General features: G+C 49.6%; 1 long non-coding RNA gene across 2 annotated transcripts; it reads left to right on the plus strand.

The window, feature by feature from the left end:
- The first annotated feature begins 2,960 nt into the window (after positions 1–2,960).
- Positions 2,961–8,962, plus strand: LOC101904374 (uncharacterized). 2 transcript variants are annotated; one of them, XR_003036851.2, is made up of 4 exons: positions 2,961–3,265; positions 4,276–4,596; positions 4,811–4,899; positions 8,197–8,962. It is a non-coding gene; the product is annotated as an uncharacterized lncRNA (long non-coding RNA). The 2 variants fall into 2 exon arrangements; XR_001501197.3 differs by lacking the exon at positions 2,961–3,265 and having other exon boundaries at positions 3,983–4,596.
- The last annotated feature ends 9,737 nt before the right edge of the window (positions 8,963–18,699 follow it).

The raw sequence follows: 18,699 nt of genomic DNA on the forward strand, positions 1-18,699 counted from the left end.
CAGATTTTAGTCCCAGAGTTAGATCAGCCTGGAGAGTTTCTAATTTCTTGAACTCTCAGTTCTGGCCTGATTCCTACCCCCTGGGAAATATAATGCTACTTCTAGAATCTATCTAATCCACACAAGGACTATTGTGTAAGGACATTTCAGTGATCAGAGTTTATGACTCAGAACTTTAAAAAGTCTAAATTCTAGTATCTGTTCTTAAATTGTGTCCTGGTCAGAGTTTAAGCCTCCCAGTTTTCCCCCACTTCACGTTACAGAAACTAGATCCAAGAATTGATGAGACAAACTACATTTGCAAAGATAATGTTAGATTATGATAAGAAAATAGTTTACAGAAGACAAGAATAAACATAAGGGGAGAGAAAGGTTAATGAATATTTGGGAGTCATTTAGGAATTAACCCAATATTGAGTATCTATTGATGCTTTTGAACTATGGTATTGGAGAAGACTCTTGAGAGTCCCTTGGACTGCAAGGAGATCCAACCAGTCCATTCTGAAGGAGATCAGCCCTGGGATTTCTTTGGAAGGAATGATGCTAAAGCTGAAACTCCAGTACTTTGGCCACCTCATGCAAAGAGTTGACTCATTGGAAAAGACTCTGATGCTGGGAGGGATTGGGGGCAGGAAGAGAAGGGGATGACAGAGGATGAGATGGCTGGATGGCATCACTGACTTGATGGATGTGAGTCTGAGTGAACTCCGGGAGTTAGTGATGGACAGGGAGGCCTGGCGTGCTGCGATTCATGGGGTCGCAAAGAGTCAGACACGACTGAGCAACTGAACTGAACTGAACTATATGCCAAGTAATTTCACATATATTCTCCCATTTAATCATTAAAGTAACCTTGTGGCATAGGCACTATGTGACTTATTAAAAGGGAAAACTGAGGCTCAGAGTGGTTAAATGCCTTGCCCAAGGGTCCCATCACTAGTAAGCGTTACAAGACTCCTAGTACAGAATTCTTTCCCCTGCCCCACTCTGTTGAAAAGGCTAGTAAATTCTACAGTTGGCAATTTGTCATTCACTACCTATGATTCACTTTTTAATATAAATCTTACTAAAATATATCCATTTTTATTCTAGTAAAAACTCAAAATATTACCTTGTCTAGAAAAGTAAAATTGCAAGGTTGTCCCTATTAGAATAGTCTAAGCAAGAACTGGGAAAGGTGGAATTTGTAGAGAGTTGATACCATTCCCTGGATTCTTTACAAACAAGAATAAACCCCTATCTAATGCAGACTACTCAATGCTGCCTCCTTTTAGTCTAAGTGGGGCCCTTTTACCGAGGAAGCTGCTAATATGGCATCAGGCTATTAATGGGAAAAGCATTTACTTTAGATTAAGAATAGTGTAAAGTAGAGCCGGGCCCTCTATGACTGGCTATTAGGGATGTTAATTAAATATTTATAATGTCTAAATTAGCATAGTGAAAGCCCAATTCATCAATTTGTTCTGGTCTGTTTGTAAGGGGGAAAAAATAACTCCAAATGCCCCTGAAGAAAGATGCTATGTGAGTCAATAGGAGGATGACTGAACAATTTATTATGATTGTGGTAAACTTTTTATTTTGATTTTATTTAAAGATACTTGTTGCAGCACCTTATCTTAAAGACCATTTACCACAGTCAATATACTGGAGGGCCATGTATTATTCATTGTTATCCAATGAAAAATTTGCTAAGGTGCTTCCATGCTGAATGTCTGATTGATTCATTGATTTCTTGATAGTTACTTCCAAAAAGTAAAGGCTAAGTTTGATATTGAGAAGTGGGGCTGGAAGCCAGAAGCCCCAATTCCTTCCTTTATTACCAACTAGCCTGCTGAAAGACCTAGTTTTCCAAGCCTTTAAATGATATCTTGCTAATAGAATAGTTTTCAGGCTTCACGGTTAATAATTGAGAGGAATAGTTGGATCTTCCATTGAAAACTGCTAAGTATGTGGCTGCTTCTCCTTCTGTCCGTGTAGGGAAGCCAGGAATATTAACACCTAAATGCCCATAGCCTGTGAATGCCTAATTAATGTCTTTTATGAATTCCATTCAATTAAAATTATTTTTAATCTCATTTTATTATGAGAAAGTCCCCAAAGGGAAAGACCAACTGTCCAATCTATTTTCAACTGAAGATGAGGCTGGCTGCAGTGGAAACTTCATCACCAACATTTAAATGAAGTTGTGTGTGGCTGGCTTAAGCTCATCACCACTCGCACACGTTTGGGTAAATACAGTTAAATATGGGTGGAAAGTTTGGAACTTTTTTTTAACAAATCCATTCTCCCCATACTGGCCCAGTAGTTAGTTCCCTGATCATATCTGATGAATGCACTTCTCCCCCAAAACTAAAAATTAGAAAATTAAACTATTAAGACCTCATAGTTTGTTTTGGTTATAATGAACTGTTTTCCTTCTGTCTTGTAGGTTTTCTTCTCCAATTAAGAAGTGACCCGAAATACAATGTGACCCCTCTTTATATGGGTGCATCTGATTGCCCTCTTTCTTTCCTGCATCAGACAAGCTGGCCTTCCCTAGAGGGTGGGCTGGCGTGAAAGGGTTAAAGGTTCTCTGGTCAAAATGACCCAACAGAAGGAGCCCGGCCCAGAGCTGAAATCTAAGTGCTAATGACCGCTGCCCTTCACCCCGCTGCTGTCCACCGGCCGGACCTGAGGCCGGGTAGGGGCCGGGCCTAGGAGTGGGCACAATGTTCTGCATTTAACATTTGAACTTCTCCTATCCGAGGCAGCAGGCCGTTTTGTCCTGAGGTCGCTGACCCTGGCTCCCCCATCAGCTGCCCTGAAACCTTAATTGAATGACAGATGGTCATCTTCGGGGGCGCCAGAAGCTGCGGGCTGCCAGCCGCGCAGGGGCTGCGGCCCCAGGCCCCAGCGGTCCTGCCCCGGCCCTGCCAACAAGGGGCGGGCAGCAGAGGCAGCAGGAGGCCCGCGGGAGCGGCGGGCTTGGTGGGTCTCGGCCAAAGGCGTGGCCCCGCGCCCCCTGAGGAAACAAGCGCCTAAGTGGTCGCACGGGCAAATAGCCGGTTCCTAGCGCCCTAACCAGCCTCCCAGGCCGAGCGACCCAAACAGTGCAGGCCTTATCTAGGCCTCGGGCCCCGGAAGGCAGCCGAGAAGGGACAAAACGTCTCGCCTCAGTGTCGAAGGCCCGTATTCCAACAACCGCGGGCCCCAAGCGTCGAGGTCTGGAGTCCGTGCGGCCTAAGGCAAACAGGCCAGCGTCCAAGCCCAAGATGCCCATCCCCAGGTGGGTCCACCCTCCTGAGCCGGCGAAAAGGCCCGGAAAAGACCGATCCCATACCGCACGCGGCCTGCCCTGAGTCACCAAGAGCGCCTTCGGGCGAGCGCCATTCTCGGCCGGAGGCCACGCGAGCCACGCTGATTTCCGAGCGCTGGTGCCCCAAAACTACCCCATTGCAAGGAGCTGTTAGGGCTCTAGGGTAATAGATGGGAGCCCCAAAAGGCGCCTGGAGGCACCAGAGTCCAGCAGCGCTGCCTCAGCCGCTCGTCCGCGCCCTAGTGTCCTATTTCTTTAAAATAAAAGCTGCGAGCCCTACAATTACTGGGATTACAGTGAGCAGGTATTGATCTGCAGCCGGCATTGTAGGATCAAGCAGGCGGGCGGACGCAGACATCGCTGCTTCCCACCCCCTTGCCGCCGCCTAGGCCTGCAAAACGCTAAAAAACCATTTCTAAATGTTTGATTTCAAACGCACCATCAACACCTGCTGCAAAAGTACTACCACCACCACCCCACTCCCCGCCTGCACCTCACCTCTTCCCCTCTGCCCGTGGGCCTCCCAGGCCCGAGCCAACTACATCGCCACCTTAAGCCCCCTCCCCCCTTTTTTCCCCTTTCTTTCTTTATTTTTAATTACTGAGGGAAAATATACACAGAAGCAAAAAAAAAAAAAAAAAAGCCTCCCCGGCAGGCGCGAGCGGGGGTGTTGAGGAGGCCGGCGAAGGCGGTAATGCAACCCTAATGCACAGATAGCTGACATCAACTTCCGTCAGGCAGCTCCTGGAGATCGAACCTTTCGATTGTAACTGGGACAATTTGCATAGTGATTCCCTTTCAGAGCTTTCCCGGGTCCATAACAAGCCCAGGCAGCTATTCAAATGCAAGTTGCAACCCCAAATGCAAGGCTAGCCGGACCAAAAAGAGCCCTCCGGCGCTCTGGAGAAGCGAGACCCGTGCTTTGGATCTCATCCTTCTCTTCTTTTTTCTCTCTTTCTCTTCTCGGGTTCCTGATTTAGCTGGGAGCTGTTTATTTATGGCTGCAAATGTGTGCGTGCGAGAGAGAGGGAGAATTGATCTTTGCCTGGACTTAAAGATGGAGCCGAAGGCGCTGGAGGGAATTTGGGTTTACGCGCCTAGCTCAGACCGGGGCGCTGAAGGGGGCCGTTTGGCACGAAGCCCGAGGTCGCTCTTTTCCGCACCCCTCACCTCGCGACCTTTCAGGAATCTGAGGGGTCCTGAAGCGGCCTGGCTGACCCACCTCCCCGGGGCCGAGCTTCGAGAAAGGCTTCATGGAGGGAGCCATCCCGTCCCTGTCTTTAAAATGAGCGCAATAAAAGGTATCACCTGCGACTTGTGCGGATCACTTTTTCTTACTGTGCACTGGTGCGGGGGCGGGAGCGGAGGGTACTTACAGTTTCCGGGGTGGGGGGTGGGGGGCTTATAGGATCCCGGGGAGGGGGGAATTAGGAAGCTAGAAGTTAGGCTCCCCAGTTTCCCGCTTTCTTTCTCATTTGAAATTATGCAGATTGACTCTCGTTTCCTCCCTCCTAGGGGGCAAATCCTCAAACGTGAACCTGATCACTTGTCACAGAAGCAACTTGCCATGAAATCCGCTAATGCGCCGCGACTCGCCCACCCGGGTAAGCCTCTCTCACTGGCGCGTGCGGAGGTGGGGGTGGGGGACAGGCCGGGGCAGGGGCTCCAGGGGCCCGGCGTCGCTGGTCCACTGCTGAGCCTGTAGCCACACAGACAGGGTGGGAACCGAGGGCGGAGGGCAGAAGCCGCGTCACGGTCAGGGAGCCGAGCGAGGGCGCCCCCCTCCCACCCTGCCCACCCAGCTTCGGCGCTAACAGGTCCTCCTGGCAAATTTAAAGTAGCAAATGAGGGCGGGAAGGAGGCCTCCCAAATAGGGTGTAAATATCCAGGCGTGCCAAGCGTGGTGGAGGGTACGCGAGCGCGCGTCTGCGGTCTATGAGCGGTTCTCCTGCGAAGCCGCATGCGGCGGCAGAACTGCGCCTGCATCCGTGCGAGTCGTAGAAATGGAGATAGCCAGGGTCACTGACCTGGGGAAAACCCCGAGTTAGAACTTGTCTACACTTCCCTAGGCTGGTTCCCGCTTTCTAAATCTCCCAGGTGGCTTGTTGTCTCTGCAAATCCAACACAAACGTACTCAGGATTATCTCAGGCCACTGTCCTTGCAGCACTGACCATTATCTCGATGGAAGAACGAGCTCCTCTGGTCAGAGAGCATAAAGCGGCGGCTAAATTCGTGTCTTTCCCCACCCACCCACCGCACCCTTTAATGGTGAGAAAATATAGGCTTCTCAAATCCACAGAAGCAACCAAACACACATTTCCCAATGTTCTTTGTTTATATCGGTTCGGGTGCTGGAAGCTGTCTGACAACGAGCTTTTTCGTTGAGCCTGTTTTATGCAGAGCACTTGGGATATTTTTCAGTCTTGTATCTTAAATATATATATATTAAATGCTTTATGGATGGTTTTGCAATAGGTTTCTTAAGGAACAGATATGTTCCTAGGTGTTTGGGATTGAATGGTGAGAGAAGCTGCCTGGAACGTATAAATAAACCCAATGCAAATTAAAAACACATTGAACAGAAGAAATGATTATGAATGAAGATGAGGGCATTAACTAGTCTGGAAAAAAACGATTTTAATGTCTGAATTTTCCAGATTTCATGGCCACAAATAACAAATTGAAAGGAATTTAGTCTATCCTTTTACCTGTGTTTTCTTCATACACAATGGAAGAACACAGGCCCCCCTGGGTTTGTCTGTCGAGTGCACATTTATAAGCATTTCAATGGACAAATCAGATTTGGGATGTTTTCCTACTTTTTCTGTAAACCACAAACAGTTTAGTTCTGATGCAAAACAATTTAAAATTAATTCGGGGTGCAGAAAAAAGGAAAAAATGTAAAATCCTGACAGTTAAACTATTACCAGGTTCCCAGGGGTTAATTTGATATAAATAACCCACTTGCCTGTGAGCACAGAAGGTGGAAGTTAGAGGTCCTGGCAGCAAAAAGACTCCGGTGGTAAAAGAGCTTTGTGAGTCTGAGGGGGTCTGCAGAGGATCTGAGCCTAGCTTTGGGTTTGTTGCATCCCTCTTGCTCACTTAAAACAGTAACTCAAGATGTAAGTAAAAGTGTTTTCATTTTTTATTGATCCCACTAACATCTTTCATTATCCAGCATGTAGCCACAGCAAATTATTGCTCATTTGATACCGAGAATTCTATTGACCATCGCTTTCGTTGGAGAGAGAATTCTAACTACTAGGCTCCTCTGTAGTCAGAGCTGAGGCTAAGAACATTCCTCGGCTAAAACCCAAGTAAATTGAGCCTTCTGCCTCCAGAAATTGATGGAGATGTGTTCATTACATGAAGCCACGTGAATGTGCATAGAGATCTGCTTTTTACTCTGCCTGCCTTGCCCCTACTCATGCGAAAGGTCGGTCCCTTTGGAACAGATCTGTCTACTTGGAGAGCTGGGCATTCGTTAACCTCTCCTAGAGCCCTTCTGGCAACTTCTTTCCAACTCTGACCAGGGTTAGGGCAAGGGAAATGATGCAACAAAAGCCTGCTCTTAAAAGGTCAATCCTGTGCTCAAAACCACCTCAATGGAGACACCTATGGAAATCATTACCCACTCCCTCCCCCAAAAAAATGACTCCTAAAATATCCAGATGAGTGACTTTATGGTCTGGGTACAACTTTCTAAATTAAACTACCATCCCCTTCAACTCTCCTTGTCATCAAAGAGGTCTAAGTACTGGAAGAGGGAGCTCTGAGTTCAATGTCTGTTTTCTCTTTGGTTGGCAATGGGTGTCCAGCCCTGAGTGACAAGCCAGGCGACTCCCGTGCTCCCCGCCAGTGCACGAAGAAGGCGAACCCTGCCGCCTGCGCCCCCAAGCCCCCAGTGAAGGCCTGACCTTTGACCCTAGGGCTAGCAGCTTCGGAGTACTCATGGCTAAAGAGGGAGGAAGGTAGAGAAAAGAGGCTGGAGAGAGGGTCCGGGAGAGGAAAGGAGAGACCAGACTTGTTTCCCGAGAAGCTAGTGGCTGAATTTGCCTTCACGCGGAAAGGAGTCCAGAGCTGCCCCAAGCAGGCGCCAGGCGAGTTCTCAACCCTCGGGCTGCCTTCCCCCTTCCCAAGGTGGCTTCCTCAGATAAGCCTGTCCGGACCCAGGCGCCCTTTCGGTCTCCCTTCGGGCGTCTCCGTGAAAAGTGCTCCGATTCGAGGGTGCGCTGAACTGGCACCCCGGCAGCGAAGAGAGAGACGTCAAGCCTGACAGCGAGCGGGGCCCGACCACCGCTAGCCCGCCGTCGGCGCCCAGCCGGGCTTGTCACATTTCCCAGTAGCATGTAATCCACGGGCGCTACACCGTAAGCCCTCCACCCCAAGAGGAGGCCAGGACGGCCTTGGAGAAGCTATGCCCGTGGGGACTCGGTAGAGGAGATGGTTTGGTTAGGTTTCATTTCCACAACCACCAGGTTTTCCACTAGGTTCCAGAACAAATGGAGAGCAAATTAATGCGTTTAAGAAATGAGTCGGAGCTTGCAGTCCGCCAAACGGCTCCAACTCCAAATCCGAAGGCGGATTTGGGGCTCTTAGGGACCGTCTAGGTAGTTATTTTCCTAATGGTGCTAAATGAGCGGCGTGAAACTGTTCTCTCGGGCACCGCGCTCCATGAACCTTGTGCGTCTGGGAGCCACTCTTGTTCTAGAACAAGGTAGTAACGGGTTGGGAGCATGCTCTGAGCACGCGGGACTCTTGCCCAAGAGCAGCAGCCTAGAGATGAGAGTAGATTCTAAGTGGGTTTTTAGGGGTTTCGAGATAGGGGAGGGGAATTTAAGCTGGGATTCATACAGTGGATTTTTTTTTTTCTTTGTTTTTCTTTTTGTTTTTAACGTAGATAGATAACCCCCGCAGTGGTGTAACCAGCGCGCGCGCCCAAAGCCGTCTTGTCCCTCGAATGCGCTCACCGCCGGCAACACTTGGAGAATCCAGCCCACAGTGGTTTCGAAAACCCCATTTTCCTGATTGCAGCTCAGACTGTGGAACCCCGAGAGCCTCCCCAAAGAGGGAGCGTGAATCGGGCCAAGTAGTGGGTCGGGGACACACACGCACGCACGCACGCATATGCACACAGAGGCAGAGCAGTGCTTCATAGGACCTAAGATCCAGGGTGGCTGGAAAGGGATCTGGGAGGCCACGTCTGAAGGAGCCAGCAAGGCCCTGGTGCTGCCTCTGCCAGAGTCGTGCAGCCACTGAAGCAGCCTGATCCTGATAGTTATTTTGGGGGGAAAAACACCTGGAACCCAGGTTTGAGCTAAAGAAAGTAAGGGCAAGTGACAGATGATCAAGCATTTCTTTGAAATGAGGAAGAACTGAGAACTACCCAGCTGGCCTGGCCTTAGGGCAAACTGGACCTTAGGAAACTACTCTCTTCGCACACACAGCAGCACACATCCTCCGATGGCAAGTTCACCGGTGCCCAGCAAGGGCCACTGCACCTCCTAACTGCTTTTTCAGCCTCCTCCAGGTTTTGCCAGGCAAATGAAACAAGAACTCAATAGTAAATTATTTTGTTCAGACTTCTGTCTTTTTATGAAAATAAAAGGCAACACTTTGTCATTTTTAATCATATAAGCAGACAATAAACCTAATCTTGATATTGATTTTTCCAGAATCAAGTGATTTTGTGCAGTGTCTGTTTTATTTCCTTTCTGAGGAAGAGCTGTTTGTTGGTAGATGGTGTGGCTCTAAGACTGCACTCCAGTGGGCAGGTGCTTATCTGAAACATGTAGCTGATTGTGGACTTTGAAGCGAGATAGCTAAAATGGGGTTCTGCCTGGGTGGCAGGAAGTTTGGTTTTTGTCTAGTTATTGAGATAATGGTTTCAACCTCTGGTGCACTAGGATAGATTTAAGACTCAGCTAGTGCTTTTAGAAGTTATGGCCTCAGAGTTTCACTGCAATTTTTTTCAAAATAAAATCAAATAAAAATAAAACCAACAACCCCAAAATCTTGATGTTATTGGTCCCAGACAGCACCGTGAGAAGCATTAGCAAGGAAAGCACACTCTCGAAGCAGCCCCAAGTTTAGGAAAGGGACATGACCCTGAGCTGGCCGACCTCGGACAAGGGCAAAAGCCCAGTAGAGAAGTGGCAAGGGATGCAAGTTCCTGCTAATGGGCTCAGAGGCATGGATGATTTCTCTGAATTCTGATGTTCTTTCTTTCCTTTGTCAAAAACAAAGTGATATTTGATGCTGATGCCAAATGGTGTTGGCACCTTTCATGTGAAAGTCTTGAGGTGCAGGGAAGTGGGCCTGGCCTCCACCTAGCTATAGAAGGAAGAGAAAGAGGGAGGGGATGAGGAGAGAAAGCTTCAAAGAAGAAAGGAATGAGTTGGAGAGAGGAAGGAAGAAAGGGAAAAAAATGAAAAGAGGTGGAGAAGAAAATGAAACGGGACGAAGAGGGTAAGATAGAAATAAAACGGGGAAAGAGAAGTAAAAAGGATGGTGAAGGAGAGGGAGAAAGGAAAAGAAGGAAAAACAGATTTCAAAAGACCTACTAAAAAAAAAACAAAATTACCCCATCCCTTGGAGGGAATTGTTTGCTCTGTGGACTACGTGGGAATTTTCCCATAGTTCTGGGTAGTTTCTCCTCCCGCCTGAAATGCAGAACAAATTACAGTCGCCAGCATAAATTAAAATCCCCGAAACTCTCACTCCAATCCAAAAGGCTGGACTCAGGGAGCGCCGACCGCGGACCCACTGGCAAGCCTACCATCCACCAACTCCCCCAGCCACCCCCCCTCCCCCGCCCCCTCAGTGAATGGCAGAGGTCACCACCACCCCACTCCACCCCCACCACCAATTTCCAAGGGCCTAGGACCCTGGCTAAGGGAAGGGGACTTGATGGTTCTATGCCCTGCGGAAGGGGATGGAACCTCGGGCCTTCGAGTGACCCTAGGGCTCTGACCTTTGCTGCGGTCCTCTGGGGTCAGCAGTTAACCTATCGCTCCCCGCCCCTCTTCCCTTCCCGCCCCGGTCACTCAGCGGCCCCGGCTAGGGAGAGTGCGTCAATATTTGGGGCCAGCTTGGGGGAGGGAGCGGCGTCCAAGCAGGATTGCAGGAGGATGGAGCCCAAACCTGCGTGCTCATTCCACTCCCCACACCCAGAAGACCCAGCCTCAAAGATCCCTCGCTTGCCCGGCGCTCACTGCCAAGGCCCAGTTAACCCCGTGCCTGGTAAAGAACCCGCTAAGGCATGTAGGAAGAGAGTGGGCACCTTTCTCAGTTTTCCTGCCCTGTTTAGAGCAATTTATCTTCATTCTAAGTGTTACACACCCTTCAGACACCAGCCACCCACCCTTTTGCATTTGGGGAATTCAAAGAGCCTTGGGTGAGAGGGGGAGCAGTGTGGAGTTAGCCTTGTGTCCTCCTCAAGCCCGAAACCTTGGACTAGTCTCTGGGAGCAGCTGCCAAGAGAACCAGTGAAGAAATTGGGCCAAAGTCCATGCTACGGAGCCCAGCTGACCGCCTCACTGTCCCCTCCTGGACTATGAGAACCAGCTTAGCGCCTACCCCATCCCACTTCCAAAAGTGCCTGCGACCGGCGCCCCAGAGGGCTCTCCCGGCGGGGACGGAGGGGAAAGCGGGCGGCAAACCGGAGGCTGCCGAGGCTGGCGGAGCGCCCCCAGCCCCCAGCTCACCGCTGCTTGGGGTTTTCGCGGTCTCCCCAGCTGGAGCCGGGGCCGCCAGGAGCCGAGAGCGTTAGGTTCAAATGCATCAAGGCTCTGAAGTCATTTATCCGGTTTCATAAATAATTTTCTTATTACACTTAAGCCCGATTCCTGCCCCCTTCCCGTTTTTATTGCGGGGTTTCAGCGGCTAAAAAGTTTCTAAGTCGGGTGGGCCGTTGTTTTCCTTTTTCCATCATTAACATCATTAATATAAGCTATCAATAACCCTGTCGTTCGGAGCCGAGTTTCACGGTATTGATCCACGCGGCTATTCATCTCTGCCATGCAAGACACGGAATAATTTTCGCATTACAGTAGCCTGGATTTGCTTTTAATTCATATTTAAAGCTGCAACCGGCTCGGTGGAGCGCTCTGCGAAAGACTAGAGGCGCCTAATTAATAATAAGTTAGAAACGAAGGAAGGCACCGGCGAATAAATAATTAATACAGACATCTATGTCTCTATGAATATTGCTCCTTTAAAAATTTAGACTTACCAGGACCATACTGTAAGTCTGCAATTTATATTGCAGGGATGATTTAAGAAAGCTATTTTTTTTTTTCCTTGAAATACAATACTAAATTATTTACAGTGTTTTTGCAAACCTAAGTTCCTTCATTAGCCAGCCCCTCGGGTTTGTTCCTTCCAGGTGGAAAACACCAATTTAAAAAAAAATAGTAATCAAAATAAGAATCACAATAAACTCCCAAGAACCACTGGCTATGATTAGTTTAAAGGTGGTAAGGGTGGGGGCAGATTGGCTGGAAGAGAGGCATATGGGGTTTTCAGAGGAGCAGAGAGCTGCCCTGTGGGGGGCTTGAGGGGGAGGGGTTGTTAGAGAAAACAAAAAAATCTGAAGTCAGTGGCAGTGACTTGGGACATTCACTGGTACTGGAAGGAACAAAGTTTTAGGTAAACTCAGAGTTTTCAAGGGGACTCAGGGAGTGTCCCAGGTCCTCCCCCCTACAACTCCCCCTGGGAGGAGGGGGAAATAGAATTTTTAAAGAAAAACTATTGAAAGCCAGTTCTGGATTCGAGGCTAGCTGGGGGCTACCAGTGGGCTAGGAAAGAAAACAAAATTTAAGCGGGTCAAAGTGACTGAGAATCAGACAAGGGTTTGTGTGAGAGAGACTAGGATTTGTTTGCAATATTGTTAGCAATATTGATTTTTTTTTTGTTACTTGGATTAATGTATGTTAAACAGGGAAATACAGGCATTAGTCAAGTACATTATAATCATCTATTGTTGAGAGCAACCTTTCTCAGGTGAGTGCTGGAGATTCAGGACTGTAAAGCACTTCCAGGGGCTCAAGAACATCCAGGTCCAGTTAGGGGCATCTGGGAGCCCACAGGGGCTGGCAGTGCAGAAAGAAGGCACCCTCCACCCCAGCTTGCTCTTCCTCCCGCTCCTTTAGAATTACAGGCTTATTTAACCAATCTACTACCCAGGTATGTCAGGTTCAATCTCTAGCTGCGTAGGTGACTACAGAAATGTACAAGCTAAGTCACTTCAGTTGCGTCTGACTCTTTGCAACCTCATGAACTGCCAGGTTCCTCTGTCCATGGGATTTTCCAGGCAAGAGTATTAGAGTGGGTTATCTGGAGAAGTGGAGGCATTCTTGACACCAAAAATTTTTCACCGGCCCCAGGCATTTTCCCACACCCTCCTAGCCCGGCTTCCAGGTCTATTGGCCCTGGTGACCATCCCTACAACCCGCTTGGGACCTAAGGCTGGGAACTCCCACATCCCAGTCGGTGGTCTGAGGCCTGGCAGGGAGCACATTGGTGTGCCTACACAAGTACATCCACATGCATCCACACCAGTTAGACCTGAAAAAAAAGAGACGAACTGGGGAGAGAGACACCTGGAGACCCTCCCAGTCCTGGCTCAGCCTGGGTGCTGGCCCAGCCCTGGGAAGTGTGCCTCTGAGACAACAGACATCCCCCACATAACGGTCCCCAGTCATCCCCTCACCCCAACCCAACCACAGGCCCACTCCCCACAGGCCCTGGCGCCTTGCCCCCCCCTCCCCCACAGTTGAGGGGGAGGGGTTCTAAGACCACACACTCTGCTTTTTTTTTCTCATCCCCTCTCCTGCACCCTGGGTCACTGCATTTATGGAGCAAGACCCTGCGACATGAAGTTCCCAGCAAGTGAAGGTGAAGGTCTTTTACAAGCTCCACTCATGTTAAAGGGCTTGCACAGGACCCCTTGGGCCTTGGATGGTTCAGAAGGGGGCAAAAGGGTTAGAGGGTAAGGATTGTAGGGGAAAAGACTTCTGGGCACCATTGCCCAGATGGTGCTGGGGCAGAAGCTTGCCCAGAGCCCAAGAGTCACGCAGCCAAGGCTGGTTCTCTTGTCAGCCGCAGGGACGAAGGAATGAGAAGGCCAAGACTTGCAAGATGAACAGGGCCGGATGGGCAAAGAAAGAAGGGAATGTGTAGAAACTGTGAAGGGGAAAGGAAAGATGAAGGTTGGGAGGGGAAAAGGCGGCCCAGCCTCAAGAAAACACATGGCCAGGCGCAACCCCGGGCGGGAGGCACAGGCAAGGAATGGGGAGCCCAGAACACCAACACCGGCGTTTCATTTTTAAATCTTCTAGGTGTCTGCAGGTCAAATAAAGACAAGGGCAGTAACGATTATTCTGTTAAATCTATGGTACTTGACTTCGCAAACACTAATTGATTAGACACCAAAATGATTTGTTTAAAGAGTTTTCCTTCCCAAGTGCAGCTGCTCTCCAGTGGGTCGGTGTGATACTGCAAGGCTGCGGAGGAGCTCACCAAATGGGCCATGCTCCTGGCTGCAGAGACTGCAATCAGCCCAGGGCTCTGGGGGCTAGTCCACACCCATCCACCTCAGATTCCGGGCTGGACTGCCACCCTTGACTTCCATCCTTCCTGTCCACCAGGTCTGAAGCTTGGTGTACCTGGAGATCATTGTGAGCCAACTTTGCCCTCTCTCCAACCCTTTTGCTCGGAGTTGTCCTCACTTTGGGTCGCTTTGATCTGCTCCAGTGAAAGGACCCCTTCTCCCTGTCCTCCCCAGTCTCCAGCCCTGTAGTTCTCTACATCAGGGGCTCACCGGCTAACCTGGAATAGAGCCCCACAAAGGAAGCACTGCAAGAGCATTTACCACTGCCCCAAATCTGGTAAATTCATTGCTCCACTGCACCTGCAGCCCAGATAGGTCTCCTTTGTAATATACTTCAACAATACAAAGACTAGGAAAGAAAATCCACTGAAGGATTGGCCAGAGAAGGTCACCTGCCCCGGAATCTAGCTGGCTGCATCCATAGCGGGGTCTTGAAAACAGTATGTTCCACCTGGGAGCCTTGGACCCCATCCAAAGCCCCAGGGTATCAGGAAGCCCCTCTCCCTTTAGGGCTCTTAGCCAGAGATCTTGAAAAGCCCTAGCCAAAATTGGCAGCCATTGGGATGAATTTAAGTCCAGGAAAAGCCGCCTCTAGCTTATTTTCGGTGGCCCAATTGCCCAAGAATGGGGAAAGGAATGTTGGACCACCTGGGCATCTCCTATAACCCAGAGTCTGCTGAACTAACAGGAACTGTCAAAGAGCTCTGCACCAGAGCATCTTCTCTTTCGGATTTGGAAAGTGTAGGTAGGAAATGTCACAAAGGAGAGAGTGAACTCACACTATATATAGTGTGCAAAACATAATTTACATTAAAAAGGAAAAAACTAACAACAGATGAATAAGAAGTATATGAAGGTCAAAGATTGATGCAGAGGGCTAGAATAATAGATTAGCACTTCCTTGGCCCTCATAAAATGGAGAGAAGCCACTGACTAATTTTTTTTAATGGTTGTCAGTAGGGAATTACAGGCCACCCTCTTCTGAATTTTTCCTATTCTAAGCCAATAGCAGTTTTCTGGATTAAAAAAAAAAAAAAATCTGCAGAGGTGGGAGGAAGACAGGAGAACCTGGCTAGAAGCACCCAGGATCAAATCCTTCACCCACAGTTATCAAGTGCCTAACTCTACCCGACACCAAAGAAATGGTTCCTCACCAAGAGTTTAATTCTAGACTTGCTACAGGCATCAGAAAGGCTGGTGAGTTACCAGCCTTGCCATGAAGCCCTGGATGAGGGAATCCACCCTGACACTCAGCTTTGCTGTTTGTGCTGTCTACAAACAGGAAGTAAACATTTAATGACTCAGAGGGGCTGGAAACAGTTCTTTGGAAAGGTACTGAAAACTGGGACTGAGTCATATGCCACATCTCTGTTACTTACAAAGCACACTAAAGTAGCAACTCTGAAACTGATAGAAGGTTCTCAAAGAACCTTGTGTGGCCAGCATTTGGAGGAAAGACTTTATTCTCATTCTCTCTTCTAAGCCTTCTGGGGTCATCGGGCAAGCTCGAGCCCACCTAGCATAGGAAGGATTGGACCTGCCTGACCACCACCAAGCAGCACTCCAACTACAAAATAAGTAGTCTGAAATCCTTGTTTCCACACTGAAAATATTGCCAGCAACAAGCATCCAGTCCATAGTCTTGTTTCCTTTTTTCTTAAATATATAAGTGTATGAAACAGAGTAGTGACTGACTTTTTTTTTTAAAGTTCCCTGCAGCTACTCAAAATCTAACCAGCTAACAATGAGCCCTCCCCTCAAGCTTCTTGGCTATTATATAGAACTGTACACATCCTGTAATCACATACATTAAACCCATCAGGTAATTTCAAGAGACCCATCCTTGGGCTCTTTAATCGTCCATAGTGCACCGGATGGGTGCCAGGCTAGGCAATGGCAGGTGGAAGGGCAGAGAGAGACAAAATGACAAGAATCTATCCCAGTCCTCTGGTTCCCCCCATACACACGAATGCACACTCACTCACATAGATATGCATTCACCCTAATTAGGCCTAAGAGCGCCCATCCCACCCAACATACATTCTTAGTAACAGGAAAGTTTTCCAAGACATTGAGTAAGAATAAAAATGTTTCTGAGAAATCACTGTAATTCAGTCAACTCCAGGAAAATGAAGGTTAAATAAAAGGCATAAATGACCAAGAAAAATTAAGATTTCCTCCCCAAGCAAGTCCTGTACACACTTTAGTCCACCATATAAATACTTACCCAGATTTTTACTTTGGCTCCTCCTTTAGGGACCAGCACTGAACCAGGCCCCCTTTCATAAGGTGGGGGGAGGGAGAGTTAAGCTCACCTGATCCCAGCCCTCTTCAGGTAGACTCCAGAGGTTCAACCAGGAGCCTCAAAGGAGGAAAGGTTTCTAGGATCAAGTCCCTAATTAGTTACACAAAGAGAAAACCATGAACAATTTGTGCATTTGGTGGTATTTACTTCTTTCTTTTAACAAACTGCCTTTTGGGAACAGAGTTGTCATAAGGGCAAATCAATCACTTCAAGAGGATTAGAATGAAGGGGGAGAGGCAAAGGGGAGGCAAACGGTTTAGCTCAAAGTCTGCCTTCTATGTTAACCCATTGTTTGGTCTCATACGAGAGCTACATGCTCTGTGTTGTAAGAAACGAGATCAGAAACATTAAGGAACCAATAATTCAGCTTGCCACCAACATATTGTGATCCACTAGGCAGAAAATATGTTTTATGCTTGTATGTATGTATGTATAAATAGATGTAGATACATGTAGATACAAGTAATTTTAAAATTAATTTTTGTTTTCTGAGTTCCTTTTTGTCAGTCTATGTTTCCCAAAGACCTTTTACCCTCAGGAGGTTTTAAATCCTAAATATTCATTGTTCAAGTTGATGCTAAGTCCACGGAGATAGACCCCCCATAGGCATTGTTTGGACAAAATAGGAGTGTCTGTGGTGATGAAACCAACCAGGTTAACCCATGTCTGAACAGGATAGCTTTCAAAGAAGTCAGCTAGAGTGAACCCACAGGTCTTGACCTACCTTGATCTTCATGTTTCCTGGGCTGTGGTAGAGACCTGGGCAAAGAGGTTGGCCTGCTTATGCCTTCGCTGGTGGGAAGTCTCCCCACCTCCTCCCCCTCCCCAAGGATAGGCCAGCCCAAGCTTTTGCCTAAGGGACTCAGCTACCACCATTACTAGCACCGAACCAACCTGAGCTTTCCTAGGGTCTGGGAACAGTCCCAGGAGAGACACCAGTGGTGGGCTCTGATCGGAAAATACAGTTGGAGTTCGGCTCTGCTCAGGTCACAAACACTTTATTTCATATCCCAGCCCGGATAGACACCCAGGCTCTGGAGGAGTTGTTCCCCCATTGTGACCACCACTCGCCCGGGGCTGAGGCTCGGCACTGACCGGGTCGTAACTGCCAAGGGCCTGACAATGGACACATCTGTCCTTTCTCTGAGGGATGAAAGCACCTAAGCGGACACGCTCTGCCTTTTGTTACGGACTTTTTTTTCTTTCTTTTGTAAATGAAAGAAAGCCGGCATGTGGCAGCCGGGAATACGTCCCATACTGGGGGCTTCCCCACGCGTCCCCAGCCAGGCCCAAGGACCAGGTTCGATTCCGGATTGGAGCGTGATTGTGGAAAGCGAACAATTACTCCCGAAGCTGAATTGATTTTCAAATCTGGAGGCCTCTCGCAGGGACGCCGGGAAGAGGGCGTCCCTACGGGCCAAACAGAGACCGGCGCGCCTGGTCCACCCTGCGGGCGTCAGTCCTTCCGCAAGCAGCGGCCTCTGGGTGCTTTACCAGGAGGGCCATGAAGAAGCCGCAGGAACAGCACGAACCTCTGCGGCCCCATACGAGTTAACATAGGAACCCACCCACACACCCACACACCCACACACCCACACACACACACACGCCGAGTCATTCACGAAGCGGCGCACCGCTTAATTATCAGCTGAACCGGAGAAGGACCCAGGCGGCTGAGGATAGAGAGGTATGGCCCGGCCGGGACTCTTGGCACTAAGCGCGCCTCTTCGCAGAGCATGGAAGAGGAAGGGTGGGCAAAGTATTAGGGAGCACAGAGATTGTCGGCTGAACAGCCACTGGGTTGACCAAGGCCTTTAAAATATTTGTTCCCCTCCCCGGCAAAAGGTCAAACACCTGAAGCTTGGGAGAGTGTGGACTCTCAAAGGCCCTCCCGGGAAACAGGCCAGGGTGGAAGAAGTGATGACACCAGCTGAGGCTCCTGGGTAACCTTCACCGGGAGGCAGCAACTGGAGAGAGGGGCGATGGCTCTCTAGGCATCGTGCGCCACTCGGGATGCGAGCCCAGCAAGTGCGGCCGGGGGCTAGGAGAAGAGCCCACCCAAGCCAGGGAGCCAAGGGGGACGCAAGTTTCCCGGCGCGGGTTAGCAACCCTAGGTCGCGCTCTACGTTAGACACTCGCACGCGCCCGCCGCTTCCCCGCCACCCGGCGCTGCTGGTAAGGCGTGGAGGCCCCCCACCTTCATTTGTACGGGGACGTCACCGACCGAGAGCGCGGGGACGAGGGGGCGGGGCCGATTGGCGCGCCTGCGCGCTGCGCCCGGCTAGCGGGAGGGTGGGCCGCGGCGGCGGCGGCGGCGGAACAGCGGCCACAGAGTCTGCAACAGTAACCGAGCCATGGCTGGAGCTGGCCAGCGGCACGGACAGGCAGCAGCCGCGGAAGGCGCGCGGGCTGCGTCAGGGGAGCCGGGGGCCTCACAATTCTAAGAAGGAGAGGGGCGACAGGGGGCCAGGGGCGGGAGGGCTGGG

The sequence above is a fragment of the Bos taurus genome, chromosome 10, assembly GCF_002263795.3.
Source record: "Bos taurus isolate L1 Dominette 01449 registration number 42190680 breed Hereford chromosome 10, ARS-UCD2.0, whole genome shotgun sequence".
In the NCBI taxonomy this organism is placed as follows: Eukaryota; Metazoa; Chordata; class Mammalia; order Artiodactyla; family Bovidae; genus Bos; species Bos taurus.